Consider the following 24,139-nt stretch of genomic DNA (forward strand, 5'->3'; position numbering starts at 1 on the left):
ACTAGGATAATTTCAAGGAGGTGGTGTCTCCCTTGTGTTGACTAAGGTAAGGAATAGAGATTAGGGTTTAAAGTTGGAGCAGGTTCAGGGGTGTCATTCAATAAGTCAGTGAGTTAATATAAATTATATGCTTACTTCATGTTCAGGCAGTTGTGAGTCATGGGGTTTAGATGAAGAATTACCAAGTCTGAAGTTACTGTTTGATATTTAAATCACAATACATTTTCCTATGCATAGATCTTGAGTGCAAAGGAATGGCCTGGGGTGGGATTGTGTATACCTGGTGGTTGAATTAATAGGCATCAATGAGCATAGGCAAGAGAAAAAGATTGCGGGCGCAGTGGCTCACGCCTGTAATCCCAGCATTTTGGGAGGCTGAGGTAGGCGGATCATCTGAGGTCTGGAGTTCGAGACCAGCGTGACCAACATGTAGTAACACTATCTCCACTAAAAATACAAAATTAGTTGGGCATAGTGGCACATGCCTGTAATCCCAGTCACTCAGGAGGCTGAGGAAAGAGAATCGTTTGAACTCAGGAGGCAGAGGTTGCAGTGAGCTGAGATTGCACCATTGTACTCCAGCCTGAGCAACAAGTATGAAACTGCATCTCAAAAAAAAAAAAAAAAAAGAGAGAGAGAAAGATAAAACTGTAAATACAAATTAGAAAATATGAGATCTATCATAATTTTCAAAAAATCTACTTTATAACATGTGTTAATCACAAAAGCATTTAAAAAATAAAATTAGGGATTGGGAAACAAATGTACACAAGATATACTCCATTTCTTCCTCCAGTACCACCAGGTAAACGTTCTAAGACTTTGAAAAGTTTTTCTCTATTTATATTTATTTTAAAGTTAAATTCTACTTTTAAAGACTTTATGTAACACACAGCTTGAATAAATTTTAGAAAGTTTTAATTAATTAGTATATACATTTATTAATGGAATTCACTCTTTTCTATATGTTGTAATTCATGAAATGATATACCTCTTGTATTAGTTTGTTTTCACACTACTATAAAAAGATACCTGAGACTGGGTAATTTATAAAGAAAAGAGGTTTGATCGGCTCATGTTTCTTCATGCTGTGCAGAAAGCAAGATGCTGGCATCTGCTGGGCTTCTGGGAAAGTATCAGTAAACTTACAATTATGGTGGAAGTTGACGGAGAAGGAGGCACATCTTATGTGGCAGGAGCAGGAGCAAGATGGTGGGGGGAGGCGCTACACGCTTTTAAACAACTAGATCTCATAAGAAATCGTTATCGCCATGACACCACCAAGGGAGCTGGTGTTAAACTCTAAGAAACTGCCCCTATGATGCAATCACTTCCCACCAGGCCCCACCTCCAACACCGGGGATTACAATTTGACATGAGATTTGAGTGGGAACACAGATCCAAACCATATCACCTCTCTATATATACTCTAAGTATACATTCAGACCCTTGATATTTAAAGCCTGCCAATGGCAGACTACAAAGATAGAGGAGCAAATTTCTAACTTATAAAATATACTATTTAAACTAAAATTAAAAAATTATGAGTTAAAAAATGTATCATACCAGGTGGAATTGAGTAGCTTTCAGTAATCCAGTGTTCCCACAGAGAATAACTAGGGAGAATATGACAAAACACTCAAAGCATCTGTTGGAAGGCATTGGAAAACTAGTAAGTCACCAAGATTGGAGAGTCGAAGACACTAGAGAGGGGAGAATCTTGAGTGAGCCAGCTGACTTTTATAGCTGATTTTATCATGGCACATTTGCCAGTTGTAGGGTTGGGCAGGAGTCTGAGAATTGGGGCTTTCAACTAAAAGAGTGCTACTTCTAGGAAACAGAGAAACCGAAAGAACTAGTAATCCTTAGGGCTCCTTTCTGGTAAGATTTCTGGTAATGTGGGTTCAAGTATATGACTGGGTTTTACCTTAGAAGAATGACTAAGTTATGGGACTGTGTAGAGTAGAAGGCTAAAAGCTAACATAAAATCTTTAAAAAGTAGGTCGAGATTTTCACCAGGCTCTAAAAGTAAACTTAGAATATGAGATCTTCAAAGAAAATGAGACCCTGAGGATCTCTCCATCTACTCAGTTGAAAACTCTCTAAGATCCAGGGTGAACCAGAGGTAGGCTAAGCCACATGAAGGCTGCAGTGCAGCATCAAAGTAGCACACTCTTTGATTGGTTTAAGGAGATTAGTTTTTCCCCTTTCTGTCTATCAAAGATAAATTCATTTGCAGGCTCCACAATTTTTATTAAAAATTTCCAGCACTCAATCAAAAATTACTTAGCACATCAAAGATAAAACCACATGCCTGAAAACCAAAAGAAAAACAGAATTAAAAAAAGAAAACCATAATCCACAGATTATCCAATTTTCAGCACTAACAGGCAGGAATTCTGAAATAATTATGATAAATATATTCAAAAATATAAGTGAAGTGAAGATAAATGAAAATGTTGACAGTGAACTAAAACCTTCAAATAAAATCAAATGGAAATTCTAACACTGTAAAATAAAATATCTGAAATTAGGAACATAGTAAATGGAATTAACAACATATTAAACACAGAGGAAGACCATTCGACAGAATAGAATAGCTCTAGGTCGATAGAGTGAGTATATCAAAATTGATAAACAAAGAAAAGGAGGGAAATGGATAGATACATCCACGGGAAAGTATTAAAAATATGGGACAAATGAAAAAACCTAATGTGTGTAAACTGGACTTGCAGAAGAAAAGGAGAAAGAGAGAGAATGGGAGCAAAACAATATTTGAAGAGATATTGGCTGCAAATTTTCCAAAACTTATAAAATATACCAACTCATAGATTCAAGAAATATTGCGAATATCATGCAGAATAATTACAATGAATACGATACCAAAGTACACCATAGGAAAACTGCTAAAAAGCAAAAAGAAAGCTAAAAATGAATCTTCAGAGAATGAATGAATTACAACCACACACAAAACATCTATGAACGTAAAAACATATTTTTAAATGAGAGAAGTCAGGCACAAAATCATACTACTGCATAATCACACTAATGTATTGTTCAAAAATAGGTAACACTAACTATTTGGCTACAACTCAGGAGAGTGGACACTGTCTAGAAAAAGGTGACTATGAGTGGCATCTGGGATCTAATAATGTTCTAGTTTTTATTTATTTATTTATTTTTATTTATTTTATTTTATTATTTTTTTTTGAGATGGAGTCTCATTCTGTCTCCAGGCTAGAGTGCAGTGGCACAATCTTAGGTCACTGCAACCCTCTGCCTCCTGCGTTCAAGCGATTCTCCTGCATTAGCCTCCCGAATAGCTGGGGCTAAAGGCTCCCGCCACCACGCCAGGCTAATTTCTGTATTTTTGGTAGAGATGGGGTTTCACTATGTTGGCCAGGATGGTCTTGATCTCTTGACCTTGTGATCCACCCGCCTCAGCCTCCTGAAGTGTTGGATTAAAGGTGCACTGCACCCATCCTGTTCTTGTTTTTTATCTTGCTGGTAAAACAGGTGTGTTCATTCTGCACAAATTCATCAATATATATATTTAGAATAATTAGTTTTTCTCTATATATTTTACACTTTACTCAAAGTTTACATTTAAAAGAATAGATCCAATTGAGAATTAAGTCCTTCGTCAATGGGTTGGATGGAAAATAGTAGTTAACTAAGAATCAGTTAGAAAAGCAAGACTCAACCCATTGAGACTGTCTAAGTACAAGTCTCAAAAGCATAACAAAGAAATGAAATAATTATAATTATTAAATAGTCTTCAGAAGTTACTAAATGAATACTATGGCCAGTGCAGGAGGTTGGTTAAAACAAAAAAAGTTTTAAACCTCATAAAATTCCGCCTTTGGGGTATTGACAATGCTTTACCTAAAGGTAGTAAAGGATAATTCAGGCAAGAATTTTAAGATTTAATGTGCTGCCTAAGAAACCAAAAAAAGGAAACATTATAATCATCTCTTGTTTTTAAAGTAATAAGCATATACAGTTTTATCATTTTTTAGCACAATGCTGCCAACTGCATAATTTTCCAGTTGATTTCCTTCTTTTCAGTCTTTCTAGAGTGTTTGACAGTTTTTAAATAATGGTATCAGAATTTGAGTGAAAATAGAAAACAAAATGTGAAATGCTCAAGTAAATGGGTGTGTATATGTTTAGGGATAGAATTAAGATTTACATTTTTTATAAAAGCATATAATTCTATCTTATTTATACGAGTTATAGATATGTTACATGATAAGAGATGTGACAGAAAAGCTGGTGCAGCAGCAATAATAGTAGGTGACATATTAGCAATATAACCAAGTGCCAACCAAAGTCTTTCACAGTTACTATGCCAAGACTAAAATAGAAATCAGACACATGTTTCTATCAGATGGGGTTCATTGGTAAGATGCAGCTGTTGCCTTCGGCACAGAAATTGAAGATAAATAGATTCATACTTTAAGAGGTTACAGTATCTTCTGATAATCTAAATGCAGGTTACATTTTTGAATAACATGAAGCATCAAATAATATGAAATTAGGTTATTTCAAATAGCTTGTCGAGTTTTAGGGATTCTCAAAGCATACATCAGACATCTCTACATAATGATTTCTATTCAATTCAATTAACTCTTACTAAGTACAGTAGAAGAGACTGATAGTTGCCTCCCAGTATCCATTCTCTCCTTCTTGTTTAACAACAGAATCTCAATTTTTAATAGGCTGACATGCTCCCAGCTAAAAGACTACATTTCTCAGCTTCTGAAGCAGATGTAGATATGTGACCAAGATTGGGTCAAAAGGTTATAATGATCTGGGCATGGTGGTTCACGCCTATAATCTCAGCACTTTGGGAGGAAGAGGTGGGCAGATCACTTGAACCCAGGAGTTTGAGACCAGCCTGAACAATTTGGCTAATGCCCATCTCTACCAAAAATACAAAAATTAGCTGGGTGTGGTGGTGCGGACTGTAATCCTAGCTACTTGGGAGGCTGAGGCAGGAGGATCACTTGAACTCGTGAGTAGGTGGTTGCAATGAGCCAAGATCATATCACTGGACACCAGCCTGGGCAACAGAGTGAGATCCTGTCTCAAAAAAAAAAAAAAAAAAAAAAAGTTATAATGAAGCATTATTTACTTGAAGAAGAGTAAATCCCTCCTCCTCCTGCTGCCTGGAATGCACGTGTGACATCTGGAGTTCCACTAGCCATCTAGGATTACAGGGGCACCTCCTAGGGGTGACAGAGGGATGAACTAAAAGGAAGCTGGTATCTGAAGCAACTAGTGGAGCTGTCGAAAGAGCCCTGTTCAGCCTATCTCAGGGCATTTTAAACATGAGTGAAATCAACTTACTAGCTCACTATCATTTAGGATAGAGAGATACAATATGCAGCCACACCTAAGCCTGATACAAGTAGATGTTAAATATAGAAAGTGGTGTGTACTTGCTGTTGTATGAAATACAAAAGAGAAATAAAACTCACCTTTGCAAAGTGGAGGGAAACTTAGAATTTAATGTGATGACTGGAGGTATAGGCATCTTCATTCATGCTTTTCTTAGTAAGTGAAAAACGATGCTTTGGCCATAAGCATAATCCAATCACACCTCTCTGATCTAATTTAAAGAAGGCAATTTAGATTTAGTATCTGCAATAATTAAGACCTCAAATGAAGACTAAGACTAAAATAAGTCAAGATCTCATTGGTTAAAATATCTAGACCACCACATGAATACAGTAGACACGTGAAGAATAAACTCAGATCATCACTTTTACTCATTAAATTTATTCAGGACACTGTGCTGTGTGGGAATACATGATCCATTAGATTGTACGGTAATCAAATGATCACATAAAGATAAGCCTAGGTCAGTTGTAGACAACACAAAATACCACACCAACCATTCTTCAATTCACACTGTTATATAAATCTGTTATAAGGTTCACTTAAAATAAGATATGCTAAGGACCATGATTCCTTCACTGAAATCACCACCAATATTGCAACAATATTGGGTTCTTTAATTTGTGTTCCATTGAGTAGCAACGAAAAAACAGAAATTCCATATTTACAACTCTGTTATATCAGAAAATATGCCCTGGAGTTTTAAGATTCATGCATAATTGTCTTCTGCTCCTGAGAGAACGATCCTTCTCTGAGTTTGTTTTTCAACAAAAAGTAAATAACAGTAGAAAACATCCTTTGTTCATTCAGGTTTAGAATTAAGAAGTTCAGTTTGAGTGGAAATTTTGTAACCAAAGCATTTAAAAGCTTATTATAGTGAAAGAAATGCAGAAGTACCTGTTTCAGCCAAATATTATATACAGTATATGGGAAAAACAGTTACCATTCTGCCATGGAAAAACTTATATTTAAGTCACATTCTATAGAGTTTCCCTCCTTCAGACACTTTTAAACATAACCAAATCATATATCACAGTAGGCATAGAAATCACACTTCAAACATCTACTATGGGTACCCCCATTTTGCCTTGAAAATTGTGCTATGCTTCCTCATTCTCTAGCTCTGATGAACATTTTTGTGATTTCCTGGTTTTCACGCCCACTGTTGCCTCAGTGCCTCTAGTCTAATATTTAAGGATGCAGATTCTTTGCAACTCTTCCTATTCAAGAGTTGGAGTCTATTTCCCCACACAACGCATCAATACTAGTCTTGTGACTAGTAACAAATGTAACAAACTTGAAGTTCTGCAAGTTATGGACCCTAGACCTCAAAACATCTAGCAACTTCTGCCTTCACCTCGACTGACAATGTTGCCCTGAGACTACCATGTGAAGAGGAGTCCATTAGACTCCTGAAGGATGAACAGCCGTATGGAAAATGGAAGCTACCCAGCCAACAGTCCGCACCATATGCCAGACATCTGACTTAGACCATTTTCGCCATTGTAGCCTAACAGAATCTCCAGTGCAGAGGTCCCCAACCCCTGGGCCACTGACCCATACTGGTCCATGGCATGTTAGGAACCAGGCCCCACAGCAGGAGGTGACCAGTGGGTGAGGGAGTATTATAGCCTAAGCTCTGCCTCCTGTCAGATCAGCTGTGACATTAGATTCTCACAGAAGCAGGAATGCTATTGTGAACTGCGCATGTGAGGGATCTCGGTTGTGTGCTCCTTACGAAACTCTAACTAATGACCAATGATCTGAAATGAAACACTTTCATCTTGAAACCTTCTCCCACCCCCACCCGATGGCCATGGAGAAATTGTCTTCTATGAAACTGGTTCCTGGTGCCAAAAAGGTTGGGGACTGCTGCTCTAGTGGAATACAATTGCTTGAGAAACCAGCAGATGAAATCAGTAAATGAGCTGTCCAAAATCATAATAGATAGCAATCATAATAGTGAATTTAGTGTTTTAAGCTCCTAAATTTTGAACTGGCTTGTTAGACAGCAATAGATAGTAGATAAGATACTTAATCATTCTCTTTCCCAATACACCCTTGGAGTAATGACCTGGATTTGGACCATCTTGAATAAAATCTTAGATGGCAGTCAGATCCACCAGGAAAGATTCCTTTTTAATTCTTAAACAAAAACTGTGTTAATTCTGTACTTGAAAATGGCCATAGAAAGATGAATAGACAGGGACAAAATTTATAGCCTAAAGTGAACTACAGAGAATTGATTCAATAGATAATTTAACAAGAAATACAATGTACAATGTAAACTATATGGGCAAACATACCAGAAAGTATACAATGTTGACATATAAACATCCTGTGGTTGACATATAAACATCCTGCGGTTCAGCAGCTACCAAGATTTCTTCATTTGGGAATTGGTGAGATCTTTAACCAGAAGACTTCAAATAGTTTCTCCTTACTCATACTGCTTTGAATTCCATTCTTTTATCACAAAGGTTTGGTTTTAACCTATAAACACATTTTTATCTAATTTTCAGACTGACTTGCTGATTGCAGCATAAGTTTGGCCTACCTGCAATTGCTACATACCTAGTCTCAGTTTCATAGATATAATCAATCAAGATACCATAGTATAAACTATTTCTGATGCCGAATACCAGAATACCGGTGAGTATATCCATGTAATTACAATAAGTGCTTTTATAACGTGTAAGGATTTCTGCAAAATGTTTCCTTAAAAATGGCATTCATGAAGTGACTGATGCAATTATGACCCTAGAGGTACTGCAGTGTTTCTGTCTTTCTATAGAAAAAAAAATGTACTAGGCTGAGTGTGACATTGAAGATTTCTTTACTCATAGGTCCTTTCTTTCTTAATTGTCCCTTTTTGTTTAAAATTAAGTGCTCCGGATTTAGATTCAAAGCATTCCACTAACTGTTCTACTTAAATCTTGCTACATAGTCATTTATGTTCACTTACAGATCATTTACAAAGTCTCCCAGCTGCTTCCCCTAACTAATTGTCCATGATTCCATATTAAAAACTCTCTTACCGCTGTTGGACTTTTGTGAAATTCCAGCGTCTAGCTAAGTAAAAATGAAAACATTTTTAATAACTCTCCCCTCCCACTTAGTAAACCCTTAAATATTTTCTCCTTTCATGGAATTCCAGGAATATGCTCCTCTATATGTTACTGGAAAATCGTGTAGAAAAATTTACATTTTATATAAATCTTCAGCCAAAATCAAGCTCAAGTAACATAAAAAGTCCAGAAATATAATGAAATTTTCATCAACATAAACCACATTTTACATGTTCAATAATAGAAAGACAAGACTAGAGCCTTCTCTTGCAAACCTTCACTCTGCACATCTGGGTCAATTTATCAATCAACTCTGCCCCACTTGCTAAGTTAATTCCTATTTCTCATCAAAAGGAAGATATGGTTACCTACTCCAGAGTAATGCCATAGTAGTTTTACATAAAGCCGGACTTTGATTTTTATGTTGTAATTTGTAACCCAGATTTAATCATTGGTCTCTGGACATTTCTCTGAGAGGGCCTACAAATCCACCTCATTCTCAAGTTCTAGAAATTGGTCCCTTCTTGGACTCCTGTGTCCTCTGAGAACTAAGTTCTGCCTTGCTCCTGTCAGAACTTTCAGCAACTAGTGTAGAGGTCTCAGCCTAAATTCATCCAGAGGCCAGGCAGAAACAGCAAATGAGACAGGCAAGATGTAAGACACTAGAGAGTTTTGGACTTGCATGTCCCAAATAAAAAGTACAACTGCTTTAGCTGTGACAGATTGTTGCCATATAAGAAAACTAAATCTGTTATTTTTTGGTCTTCCAATTATTCCGAGAGAAACCAGAAATCCATATTTATTCTGAGAAATTTTTCAATTTTTTTAAGTGTTGGGAACTAATGCAATAATAAAACTTTAGTCCAAAATCTCTCTCACACACACATACACACACACACACACACACACACACACACACACACACACTCCTGCAGGCAGAACCTTGGCCTAGGGGCTCCATTATGAAAATTCTTATAAGAATAAAAATATGAATAAGGGGAAATCTTTCTTGGCAGAAATGTAGAGATATTTTTGAGTTAGAAAAGAAATAGACTCCCTTATTATTCTGGGGTCTGTCCTCTGCATTGTAGGATATTTGGCCTCATCCTTGTCTTCTACCTGCCAGATACCAGCAGCACCTCCCCATCCATTTGTTATGAAAAAAGGATTCATAACATTCTGGGTCGGCAGCATGGCCACTGCTGAGCATGCCCACTATGGGAGCACACTATGTTCAAATTCTAGTAGTCCCATGGCTACTTACTTGCCATGTGACTTTAGGTAAGTTAGTTAAAATCTCTGTGCCTCGGTTTCTTTGTTTCTAAAGGAGAGTGATTATAAAAATAGTGGTACTTATCTCATAGGTACTTCCTGAGTTAAATGAGCTAATTTCTACGAATCTCTTAGATCAGTGACTGATACGTAATAGATGCTTTATATATGTTTATTGAATAAATAAATTTCCTATAAAGGCACTGTCTTTGCATCATCTTTGCAGTGAAAAGCTAGAAAGAACACAATTGTCCCTCATTAAGCATCCTAGAAATTCCCACAGGGACCAAGTAAAATGTACAAATCTATCAGGCCAGGTCACTAGATGAAAATTTACAGTGTAAGAGGAATATCACACCACAAGAAATTCTGCAAGAAAGCTTATAATTTTTCCACTTTTTTTCCCCTTTGCTAAATGGTAGCTGGGATTGTTCAAAGAGAGATTTTAGCTATCAGCCAATAATTCCCTTGCCAACTCAAGAAATGTGTATTTATCATGAGAGTGAATGGAATTATGCTGTTAAGACTATCTTTAAAAGAAACAAGAACTTTGCCTAAAGTAAGATGAATACATTGTAAAGGAGGTTTTAAGTTACTATTTCAGAAGCAGTCAATCTTTGGATATACGCAGTAGGTGTGTCAATGGGTTAAAAGGAGTAGAAATTATCTCCTTCCCGTTGTTTCTCTAGATTGTCAATATAGTCACAAGTGAACAATAAGATATGTCAGAGACGTGAATTCATAAAAAACAGGGAGGCCACCCATCACCTGCAATATCATCATGAGAAGTTATAACACTAAAATGACTAATTCTTATGGTCAATCTTCATTTCCCAGAATCATCCTTAATAAAATCATGGGAATGGAGATAATATGTGACACTTATTGAATGTTACTGATAAACATTCATTCAAAATCCATTTTACTATCCACAGTTGTTAAGATTTGTCTAAGACTCACTGGCTCTCAACTGGGAGTGATTTTGCTCCCATGGAAACATTTTGGTTGTCACAACTGGATGAGATGGTGCTACTGGCATCTGGTGAGTGGAAGTCAAGGATGAGGCCAAACATCCTACAATGCAGAGGACAGCCCCCAAAAGAAAAGAGTTATTTGATCCAAAGTATCAATAGTTCTGTGGATGAGACGCTCTGCAGTAGAGGGGGGATGAAGCATAACCTCTAACTTGGCCTAAATGAGGAAACCAAAAGTTGCATTTTAACAGAGTTCCACTACATAATACTGACAATTTGTATTATGCAGCATAATCTGAAGCAAACAACATAATTTTAGTTTCAGGCAAATCTGGTATAAATCCTACTTCCTCCACCTATTAACTACATGAGCTTGGGCCCATCTGTACCTCAGTTTTCTCATCTATAAAGCAAGAGATATTGGTGGCATCTACTTCACAGAGTAATTATTGGAAATAGTAAGTCATTGTATCCAAAGTGCCTAGAACAGTGCCTGCCCATGGGAAACACTGTATGTAATTTAAACATTAAGTAAATGATGAATAACTAAAACAGACATAAAATGCCTATCTTTCTATGTCAATTCCTCCTCTTTTAACCTTAGTGGTGAAACAGGAAATATGACATTGATTGTAGTCATAGCGAGGAGCATAATTATTTGACAACATTGGATTTGTTCTTCTTCAGTGCATTTCATTGTACTACAATATGGCTCACCTCCAACTGTGTCTGTTCATGAAGTATGTGCTGTTTACAGAATGCTAAGTGATGCAAAGATGGATAACCTGATTCCTATGTCTTATTCCTATGTCTTCCCCCGATTCAGAAATTCCTAATTGTTGAAAATTAAACTTTGTCTCACATGGAACATCCCCTGCTTTTGTTCCTTTCATTCATGGCTCAAATTCAAATAAAGGTCACACTAGACATCATCATAGCTCTATACAATTGTATGCTGTATTTGCAAAGAATAAATTTTTAGTGAAAAGATCTCAAAATCTATAATGTACCAAAAAGATATATACATTTGCCAATTGGTTTTCTAAATTGGCTGCTCGTATTTTTCTGAAATCTCTATTTTTCTCTGTCTTTCACCTTTACCAGCAGTCTTCTCAACAAAGCCTTATCAGATACTTCAGAACACTTTCCCTTCTCTGAAGGCTGAAATAAGAATGAAAACGTGTATTGAAACACTCACACATTGTGATGTTTATGGTGGAGTCGTGTTCTCTATAATCGGGGCTTTAAGATTCATTGGGAATAAAAAATCTGTTTACTCTGCTGGAGAAATTAGGCTCTGTAGAAATTGTTTTAGTTCTCTTTGTTTATAATGATTTGTTAGCTCTTGACTGCAGAAATAATTTTGTTGTTTACATTAATCTATGGTGGCAGTATTAACTTCACATCATACATAAATATAATTATTGATCATTACCAGCTGTAATTCAGTGTTAGAATTACAGATTTACATAATTGTGCTATTAAGTATAAACTTGAACTTCATATCTGGGGTCACAAATAACTGGAGGCAGTAGAAACGGAAAATTCTGATTATATGTCATTCATATTTTAATATACGCTGTTGCAATTTTGATCAGTGTTAATGTAAATATTTTTATGTACTTTACAGAAATGAGATGCTAATGGGTGGAAATTACAGCAATATTGATCTAGCTAATAAAATGTAATACATTAGTAAGAAAGATATTTATTATATGCTTCAACTATTACTATACATCATCTGCCTAAGGAACATGAGCTGTGTCAGCAGCAAAAAAAATATTTGAACCAGACCCTACAAGCTTCTCCCCATTCACAATCATGGTTTTTCTGCTGAATCTTTTATGCTGATGTGGATTCAACAAGAGCAATGCCATTTCTAAAACATGCAACTATTCTCTCTTTATGTAATTATTGCATGAAAAACATTTTATAATAATCAACAAACAAAGACGTCTAAAAATACTCTTTAAGATGCTACACATGTCTGCATTGTTTAAGTCTCAATAAATGTGCCATGTGTAAACTATATAGTAAGGCCTAATTTTTAATCTTAGAACTCAATGAGCTAAAATGCCTAAAAAGAATCCAATACTTGGCAAGCAGAATTTCAAATGAAACAATTTGGGCTTTGATGTCAAAAACTCAGTAGACACCTAACTTATTAACACTAAATTGAGATTTATGTTTTGAAGCTATTTTTTTAATTGATAAAATCAAAACTGAAAAGAAATTTAAATATTAGATAAACTACTAATAAATTACTTGTTTTCTGTTACTAATTCATGTATTTTAATGAATTTTTTGAGATTGCCATTGTCATGTGTCAGAATTGATCAAATAGCAATTTCATTTGGTCCAACTCAACTACGTATCTATCTATTGACCTATCTATCCATCTATATCAACCTACCTTCCTAAGTATTTTTTCTTAAAGGTAATACATACTTATGAAAAAAATTCCAAAATACACCAAAAGGTAAAAATAAAGCACAAAATTAGTACTCCTATTTCTCCCTTATCTTCAACTCTCCCGCCCCAGTTTGATTTTCAGTTATGATTTTTTATTGTATGAATGGTACAATATTCTGTGCCTTGCTTTTGTGCTTATTAAACATAAAAAACCTTTTCATCTTAAGCATGTACTCATGTGTAGTTCAGTAGTGTTAAGCACATTTACAGTGTTACATAATCAATTTCCAGAACTCTTTTCACTTTCTAAAACTGAAGATCTATACTCCTTAAACAACAACAAATCATTCCTTCTTAGCCTCTAGCTCCTGACAACCACCATTCCCCTTTCTGTCTTTATAAATTTGACTACTTTAGGTACCTCATGTAAGTGTAGTCATACAGCATTTGTCTTTTTAGAACTAGCTTGCTTCACTTAATGTCTTTGAGGTTTATCCATGTTGTAGGATGATGCAGGATTTCCTTCCTTTTTACAATGCGCTAATATTCCATTGTATGCATACACCATATTTTCTTTATCCATTCACCAGTTGAGGAGCACTTGGGTTGCTCTCACCTCTTGGCTGTTGTGAATAATGCTGCCAAAAGTTTGGGGGTACAAATGCCTCTTCTAAACTCTGCTTTCAATTCTTTTAAGCACATACTCAGAAGTGGAATTTTTAGATCACATGAGGATTCTGCTTTCAATAACTAACTTGTTGAGTGGTTTTATCATAAAAAAGTGCTGAATTTTGTCAAGTGCTTTTTCCACTTTGATTGAGATGATCATGTGGTTTTTGCTTTCATTCTGTTATAGTAATGTGGTATATATTAGGTTGATTGATTTATTTATTTTTATTATACTTTAAGTTCTGGGATACATGTGCAAAATGCACAGGTTTTAGCTGCACGTTTAATACATTTAATCTAGAATTTATCCATTTCTTTTAGATTTTCTAGTTTATTTGCATAGAGGTGTTTATAGTGTTCTTTGATGGTAGTTTGTATTTCTGTGGGGTCAGTGATGATATACCCTTTATCATTTTTTATTGTGTCTATTTGATTCTTCTCTCTTTTTTTCTTTATTCACCTGGCTAGAAGTCTATTTTGTGAATCTTTTCAAAAAACCAGCTCCTGGGTTCCTTGATTTTTTTCAGGGGATTTTCGTTTCTCTATGTCCTTCAGTTCTGCTCTGATCTTAAGTTATTTCTTGCCTTCTGCTAGCTTTTGAATTTGTTTGCTCTTGCTTCTCTAAGTTCTTTTAATTGTGACGTTAGGGTGTCGATTTTAGATCTTTCCCGCTTTCTCATGTGGCCATTTAGTGCTATACATTTTCCTTTAAACACTGCTTTAGCTATGTCCCAGAGATTCTGGTAGGTTATGTCTCTGTTCTCATTGGTTTTAAAGAACTTACTTATTTCTGCCTTAATTTCATTATTTACCCAGTAGTCATTCAGGAGCAGGTTGTTCAGTTTCCATGCAGTTGTACAGTTTTGAGTGAGTTTCTTAATCCTGAGTTCTAATTTGATTGCACTGTGGTCTGAGAGACTGTTATGATTTCTGCCCTTTTGCATTTGCTGGGGAGAATTTTACTTCCAATTATGTGGTTGATTTTAGTATAAATGTTATGTGGTGCTGAGAAGAATGTATATTCTGTTGATTTTGGGTGGAGACTTCTGTAGATGTCTATTAGGTCCACCTGGTCCAGAGCTGAGTTCAAGCCCTGAATATCCGTAATTTTCTGTCTTATTGATCCATCTAATATTGACAGTGGGGTGTTAAAATCTCTCACTATTATTGTGTGAGCGTCTAAGTCTCTTTGTCGGTCTCTGAGAACTTGCTTTATGACTCTGGGTGCTCCTGTATTGGGTGCGTATATATTTAGAATAATTAGTTCTTCTTGTTGCATTGATACTTTTACCATTATGTAATGCCATTCTTTGTCTCTTTTGATCTTTGTTGATTTAAAGTCTGTTTTATCAGAGACTAGGATTACAACCCCTGCTCTTTTTTTGCTTTCCAGTTGCTTCATAAATATTCCTCCATCCCTTTATTTTGAGCCTATTTGTGTCTTTGCATGTGAGATGGGTCTCCTGAATACAGCACACCATTGGGGTCTTGACTCTTTATCCAATTTGCCAGTCTGTGTCTTTTAATTGGGGCAGTTAGCTCATTTTGTATGCATATGGCTAGCTAGGTACCCTGAAAAAAATTGAATGAATATTACATTTTCCCTAAGTAATTTGAATGCCATTCTTATCATATATTTATTTTCCATATTTCTTTTGTCTATGTTTTCCTAAGGGCCAGAGTTTTATTTATTAAATTTTATTACTTTTTGGTTACTCCTCTTTCAATAATCTCACTTATTGAAATTGTCTTATATATTTCTTTATGTTTATTCATATATGTTCTATATATTAGAACACGTATTCATATATTATCTAGTAGTTTTCTAATTGCTAAAAAAATTTCATTGATGTTCTCATTCATAAACACTGAATTTGTATACTAATTTAGAGATTATTGCCATTTTTGTAATATTGCAGTCTTGCTATTCTCAAATAAGGTAACATTTCCATCTATTTAAGTCCCCTTGTTTTCAAAAGTTTATTTCATACACATTCTCTACTAATTTTACTCCTAAATGTTCTGTATGAGCCTGTTAAGGCTTTCATTAAAAATATCATAAACTAGGTGGCTTAAATAAAGAAAATGTATTTTGTCATAGTTCTGGAGGCTAGAAACTTTAACAGCAAGGATTCAGCGAGGTTCAGTTTCTAGTGAGGACTCTCCTCCTAACTTTCGGATGGTTGCTTTCTTGCTGTATCCTCACACGGTAGACAGAGAGAAAGCAGGGCCTCTGTTGTCTCTTCTTATAAGGACATTAATTCTGTAGGACTAGGCCCCAAGCCTTATGATTCATTTAAATTTCTTTCTTACTTCAAATAAAGTCACATTGGAGTTAAAGCTTCAGCATATGACTTTTGAGGGAAGACAGTACAGTCCATAGCATATTCATCTTTCATGTTACTATTATAAATGGAATATGTTTTCCATTTTGTTTATATAAGAAAGCCATAAACTTTTTGTATCAGTTTTGTAATGAGAAACCTTGCTCTGTTGTCTTAATGTTTGTAATAGTTTTGGGGTCAAATATATTGGCTATTCCAGATATAAAGTCCTAAAATCAGATGATAATATTTCTTTCTTATTTGACATTTTTACCTTATATATTTTCCTTATTTAATTGAATTGCTTAGTACTCCAAGACCATTATTAAAACATAGTGATGGAAATTGATACATTATTTGCTATTCATAATGAGAATATTAATTCATTATTTTTTACATGAGAAGAAAATCAGAGCTTGGGGTGGTGGCTCACGCCTATAATCCCAGAACTTTGGGAGACCAAGGCAGGTGGATATCTTGAGGTTAGCAGTTTGAGACCAGTCTGGCCAATATGGTGAAACTCCATCTCTCCTAAAAATAAAAAAATTAGTCGAGTGTGATGGTGCATGCCTGTAATTCCAGCTACTCAGGAGGCTAAGGCAGGAGAATTGCTTGAACCTGGGAGGTGGCGGTTGCAGGGAGCCAAGATTGTCCCACTGAACTCCAGCCCTGATGACAGAGTAAGATTTTATCTCAAAAGGAAAGGAAAGGAAAGGAAAGGAAAGGAAAGGAAAGGAAAGGAAAGGAAAGGAAAGGAAAGGAAAGGAAAGGAAAGGAAAGGAAAGGAAAGGAAGAAAGAAGGGAGGGAGGGAGGGAAGGAAGGAAAGAAGGAAGGAAGGAAGGAAGGAAGGAAGGAAGGAAGGAAGGAAGGAAGGAAGGAAGGAAGGAAAGAAGGAAGGGAAGGAAGGAAATTAGATCCAGACATATTATTCTATGGTCAAGAAAATATATAAAGCTATTTTCAATAAAGAAAAAATACTATTATTGGACACAACTTATTAAATATTTTGTTGTTAATATTATATTATACTTGGAAGAAAAATAATGTAATGAGTAGAAAACAAGTACACATAGATTTTGATGATATTTGTAGGTGCAGGGTTTTGGACTTTTAGTTTTAAAACCAGATTTTTAAAAGCAAATATACTTTACAGATTAAGAGAATGAGAAATACTAAAACAGTTCTTCCTCACTCCTTAGAACGGTAAATATGGAAAATGCTTAGTTTAGACCTCCACTCAAAATCCGTTTTATAGAAAGTAGTTGTTTCCCACCCCCCCCCCCCCACCCCCGTGTAGTAATTGTCTCTCAATTCTTTCAACAAATAAAAGTTAAGGGATAAAAATCCCACTGGGGTACTAATTCCCCATCACAGAACAATTCTCCAGGTGGCCTTGTACCAACCCAGTTCTCTCCCCTTTCTTGCTTGTAGTTCTCGAGAATAACTTTAGATTGTGGTGAGAATGCAACATCCTGAGATGAGGGGAGCTTGTCAGAACAACTCTGGCTCTCTTCCAGTCCCCACCCTGGAATCAGGATGTCCCTCAAGGCTTTAACCCAGCATGTCTTGTTACCTCCAAGGTATAAAACCAGAATGGACAACTTTCCAGCACCCGTCAGGTTCAGTACCTGTAGGGTATGCACAGATGAAACTCCATCTGCCCTGCGCAGCTTTCCTGAGCCTTGTAAGACTGGCTCATAATGTATCCTAAGATTCTATTGTTCCTTGCTGCCTATCTGTAAATAATAAACCTTCTTTAGGTAACTTACATATGTGGGTGTTCTGTTTCACTGGATTCAGACAAGTTAATAAACAGTGCACACTGAACCTGCTTAACACCCATTAATTCCTCTATTCAGCATCAGTACTATTCTTTTCAGTCAACATTTTGTAAATCTATCTATAATTCATTCAACAGATAAATCACGATTGAGTCTTGCTATGTACTAGGCACTTGGACTAGGTAACAGATATATCAATAAAAGTAGAAAGTGGTCTACAAACAACAAGAGTAGTTGTTTGAGCAGTTGTTTTTTTGACAGGGGGAAAAAACAAAAAGTATATTAATTTCTCATAGCCTGTTGGTGGACACTATGAGTATTTGAAATTGTTAAATCCAAATAAAGAGAAGTCTTCATGTACTGTAGAAATGTGGAAAACCACTCAACCTTTGTATAACTCAAATATTTTTTCCATAAAACAAAGACACTTGTGAAATAGTCTGTAACATGATTCCATTTCATGTTTAATCTTGTTTAATCTTTATCCATTTTTTGAATCTTATTATTTGTTTCATCTTACCCTATGAATTTCAGTGGTCTTTGGTTGGCTTGGCTTGGCTTGGCTTTTGATAATGTTCAGTTGATCATTTAATACATATAATTGGAGGAAGAAAAAGAAGTAGGGGAATAATCAAATAAAGGGTAATAGAAGAAAAGTTTTGTTGTTGCTGCTGCAGTTTAGTTTCCTTTGTTTTCTTGTTTGTATTATTTAGTGCTTCCTTTGTAAAGTCAGATAAGACAGAAAATGTATTAACCTCACCTATTCTTTCTTTGTCATTCTCCTTTACCCCTGAGACAACTGGTTGCCAGCACCATCTATCTTAGCTATCTTCTCTGCCAATGTACTGGACTGTCATAATTAAGGTGTTACCAGTTTTCCAGATTGTGTGGGTTTGTAGTTTTTCTACTAATTCTCAAAGCCAACTGCCCATATACCCTAAGTTCTAGCTCTGTCAAATACTTGCAGGCCTCCTGACTGTTTTCTATGCCTAACTCTTTGCTAGACTTTCTCTGCTTAGTATGTTTTCTCTACACTTAGCCCTTGCTCACTTGAATCACCTTACATCCTCCAATCCCTTTGGCTACCCTAAAGTTTTTTTCTTTTGCTGTCAAATAAAAATTACTCATTATACAATATTAAATTCAAGTGCCACTTCATCATTAAACCTTTGCTGATGACAAAATCTCTCAGATAACAAATATTGACCACCTTTTCCTTCACGTCTTACCTGTTAGTATTCCTTTCCTCTTGTATCACAGTGCCTATATTTTTGATTTACCCACTAGAGTGTATACTACACTAAGGCAGAAATTTTTCTGTTTTGTTTATTGTTGTATTTTCTAAAACTATGTCTGATATTTAGCAAGTGCCTAATAAACATTTGTTGGATATTGCTCTGATTTGTTTACACGTTTATATACTATTCAACTACAAGTCACCTGAGTCCATAAACCTAGCCAGAATATAAATAAGTGTTTAATTAATGCTTATTGAAGTTGTTTTCTTAAAATAACCTAAAATTATTTCATAATAAGAGAGGGCTCTTGGATCTCGTGCAAGAAAGATTATTCAGGGCGAGAGTCGAGCAAAAGCAAGTGGATTAAGAAAGTAGAGGAATAAAAGAAAAAAGAATGGCTATTCCATAGACAGAGCAGACTCAAGGGCTGCTGTTTGCCCATTTTTATGGTTATTTCTTGATGATATGCTAAACAAGTGATAGATTATTCATGTCTCCCCTTTTTAGACCATATAGGGTAAATTCCTGATGTTGCCATGACATCTGTAAACTGTCATAGCACTGGTAGGAGGATAGCAGTGAGGATGACCAGAGGTAACTCTTGTGGCCTCTTGGTTTTGGTGGATTTTAGCAGGGTTATTTACTGCAAACCGTTTTGTCAGCAAGGTCTTTATTACCTGTATCTTGTGTTGGCTTCCTATCTCATCCTGTAACTTAGAATCACTAACTGTCTGGGAATGCAGCCCAGTAGGTTTCAACCTTATTTTACCTAGCTCCTATTCAAGATGGAGTTGCTATGGTTCAAATGCCTCTGACATTTCCAGTGAATTTTTAAGCCTCATTAGCCTTTAAAATTATTATTTTTCCCCTTTTCTGCCAGGAAACACTAGAAATGCTCCAGAAATAGACAGCCTATGCTTCCTTCTGATAAGTTACCAAGAGCCCTTTCAGGAGGCTACTCAATGCTCCATCAAGGTACCATGCTCAACAACTCAGACTCGAGGATACAATGAGAGTTTATTATGGGAGACAGACTATAATGAAACTAAAGAACTTTCTCTTTTTTATTTCTTCTTCAATCTACTAGTTCTCTAAAAAAAAATATATATATATATATATATATGTATGTGTGTGTATATATATGTGTGTGTGTATATATAGGATGAAACCTCTACCTATGGGGTTATTACCCAGCTATGTTGAGCCAGGAGAATATGACATCAAAATAAATTTTTCTTGATTAAATGCAACACCAGACATACACAAGTCAAGCAAAAGCTTTTTTACTCTTAACCTGATTTACTTGCTGTGTGAATTGCTGTGTCCTTTGCATTTAAAGTTTCCTCATTTGTAAAAGGAGATAATGATGCAGACCTCTTCACAAGATCACTGTGTCACTTAACTAATTAATACTGTAATTATAAAGTACTTAGAAAATATAGTGCACTGTACAAATGCCAAGTGTTGTTATTAGAATCATTTGAGTGCTCAGTTCATCTAGATTTACTACTTTAGCAAGGCAAATAATTCTAAACAGTAAGAAAGCCTCAACTATACATACTAATTAATCTAATTTAAACATTTATTATGTACTGTAAATATGCCTTGTTAAAATATGCATTTTAGTAAAGGCCACCATTAAAATCATGCTTCAGAAATTAAGTTGAGTTGCTTGAAGTCTACATAAAATGAATTCTACTTCAGCCTTTTTACAATGACAGTTTAGATCACACTTATTTTACAAATAATTTCTCTGTTGGTTGTTTGATTGAATGCTGATTGCCAGGTACTCAGCTAACATGAATTTTTAAGTGAGAGTAAAAGGAAGGAAATTAGCACACTCCCTTTGTCTCTGTATTGAAACATCTGTAAAGAAACAATACATTTAGCTGCTATGCTATTATTTTAGTCTAATACCTATTAGGGGATCTTTTCTGGAAAGGAAATGCCCTAGAGTGGAAGACGGAAGTTTGATGTGTACTTTAGGGAAAACTTGATTTTGGCAGTGAAAGCTGCATTCTCTCTATTGGTTAAATCTGCAGGTCCCAGAGTTGATAGAACATTAGCAAAGCTTAATAGAATCTATGTGTGGATCCTTATTGCAACAGTACATCAAAAGGCAAAACACAATGACTAATTTTCCAGGTAAAATAGAGATTCTGTGAGGGTTGCTTTTTCTTAAATGAATCCACTATTAAGAAGAAGAAGAAGGAAAAAAAATAGATTAGCTGGTTCCAGGTAACAACATTTTAGTTACTGCAGTCAAAAGCTGAATTCTGTATTTAGCTTTTTCAGTTCCTTCCAAGAACTACAAGCTAACTGGTCCATTGGATCAATACCTAAACCTTTTTCCTCATAGAACTCAAAGTAGAATTGCTATTGCTAAGTATAAAATACATTGCCCCCTATCGTATACTACTTTCCAATCCTTGTAAGAGCCCACCTTTTGCCAGAGACCTAAAGACAGTATCAACAGCTGTAAATAGTAATAATAACAAAATAGAAAAAGGAATGACATGAGGCTTTTCTGTCTTGCTTTATACTCACAAATACCATCAATGAGAATTTCCTTAAGTCTCTAATTACTCTACATTTCCTAGGGCAGACTAAACAACTGCCTACACACTTTTTCCATTGAAAACTACAAATAGGCCAATAAATGAAACCATCTCCCTCACCTACTGACTCTTCTATAGCAAATACTCTCCTGTAACAAAACAGCTTGCTTTAGCAAATGACCACCCACTGGATATGGCCCACCCCTCTACAACCATAAAATGAACTTTTGACTAGAGGAATCAGAATACATAGCTGGAAAGCAAGCCTTAAGAAATGAAACTTTGATCATATTGACTTCTTTGTCTCTTCGTCACCAGACCCATCAGGTAATTTCTAGTTTCTGAACTGTCACAATGAAAGAAAAGCAAGCTCTGTCACCATTTTGATTTACAAATAAAATGTAGTTTTGAGATTAAAAGACAATGTACTGGAAAATGTATTATAAGAAAAAGTACATTTTAGAAATATTAATTGTGGTTCCTAAATAATAGAATCAACATATTGATATAATTCTTTCTGAATATTTCATAGGCATAGTAATAATAAAAAATCTGAAACTTATTTACATATTTCTCTTTCCAGCTCCTCCCTATCATTTTATCTTCTGTTTAAAAGTAGAAGAATAGAATACGTCAAAAGATATTCCTCTTGTGTCATTAAATGGGCAGAAGCTATGGTCAACCATGCATTGTTAAGTAAATTTTAAAACTTAGCTGCAACAGTGACAATATTAGTTATGAATGCAGTTAAGCCCTAAAATCATTGAATTTTTTAAATATTTAATTTATTTTTAAAACACAGACTTATATATCAACTTTCCTGACAGTTCCGGCTCATTCTTACGGTCTTTTATACAAGCTTTTAGTTCCATACAAGAAGATATTAAATTATTTGTATTTTTTAGCAACCTAGCATCTCCATTAATAGTCACACTCCTTTTATCAAAAGTAGTATCTGAGGCATTTAAGGAAGAATTTATCATCAAATTCAACTGTGAATTTGAAACATATTCTTTGAAAACAGAAATTTTCAGTCAATAATAAATATTACACTTATATTTTATTTGTCTCTATCAGTATCTGTATTTTATTTCTATTGTGATGGCCTATGATTGGTGATAGAGATTTTAGTGTTACTGTATAGTGATATCTTGATTTACAAATTACCCATAAGAAATCAACAGTGTCAAAAATCAAGAAGCCAAAACAATGATGTTATGTAAAATGTTACTATTTGCAATTACAGTTGTATAACAAAAATATTTCTAAGCACAGATTGGTTGAGATAAACAGGGTAGGCCATAAAGAATCATGAAGTCTAATAATTTGTCTCTAGTTCAAATCACTTTTTTACCTGAAGGCTTAACTCATCTAGGAATAATTCTTATTTTATTTTCAAAATCCTATTACTCAATTAACATGGGAATGATCTGGTTATTTTTCAAGGATTATGCTGATTGGGCTCATTATTCAAGGATTTTCTTCTATAGTGATTGATTAAACTGAGAACTATGTGGTATGTGACTTCCCAAGGCCTTGGAGCCATCAGAACTGGGCTTGGACCCACAATTTATTCAGTTCCCCCATAATAAAGTTCAGGGCATCCTCAAGTAGATGGGCAGAAATGCTTTTGTTTGGTTGGTTACATTGTTTGACAGTGGTTCTGTGGGCATTTGGAAGAAAAACTAAAGGCAAATCTGATTGAAATTTCAGGGTCACTTGCTGTAGTGGAGTATGAGTTTTCATCCTTGATGGACTTTTCCTCTTATCTACTTTACCATTTCTCAAAACATATGTATCATCCACCTCCAATCCTACTCCTCTCTTCCCATGCCAACTCTCTGTTGAAATGACCAGAGTGACAATACTTGGGCTGATTCTGAGGCTAGTAGACATCACTTTATCTGCTCCTTCAGCGTTTCTGATATCTTGGCAGACATACTCACATTTTCATTTCTGTTAAGTGTCCCCTAGAAAAGAAATTTATCATTAGTAATCCTCTTTGCCGAAGAAACCATTACTCTACTGGCATTTGTTTCTACCTTCCTGATTATCTTCCTCAGGATTAAAAAAATATATTATACAACTTTTGTAGCAGTGAGATTGTATTCTACACATTGAAATGGAAAAAAATAATAATTAGAAAAGGCAGCACCTATGGACAGATGGGTAATACACTCAAAATATCAACATGAAAGAAAAAAATCTATAACATACACTGAGAGTATGGATACTAGAATCTAGTTCTGATTTTCATTTCTGACACATTGCCAAGGCAGCCAAAAATCAACGAATTATAGGCTGGTTGAGTTGGCGCACAGGTGGCTGAGGCAGGAGGATTGCTGGAGCCCAGGAGTTCAAGGTCAGCCCACACAGCATGGTGAGACCCAGTCTCTTTAAAAAAACAAAACCAAACAAATTCTAGAGGTTTATCCTTAA

The sequence above is a fragment of the Macaca mulatta genome, chromosome 6, assembly GCF_049350105.2.
Source record: "Macaca mulatta isolate MMU2019108-1 chromosome 6, T2T-MMU8v2.0, whole genome shotgun sequence".
Classification (NCBI taxonomy): domain Eukaryota; kingdom Metazoa; phylum Chordata; class Mammalia; order Primates; family Cercopithecidae; genus Macaca; species Macaca mulatta.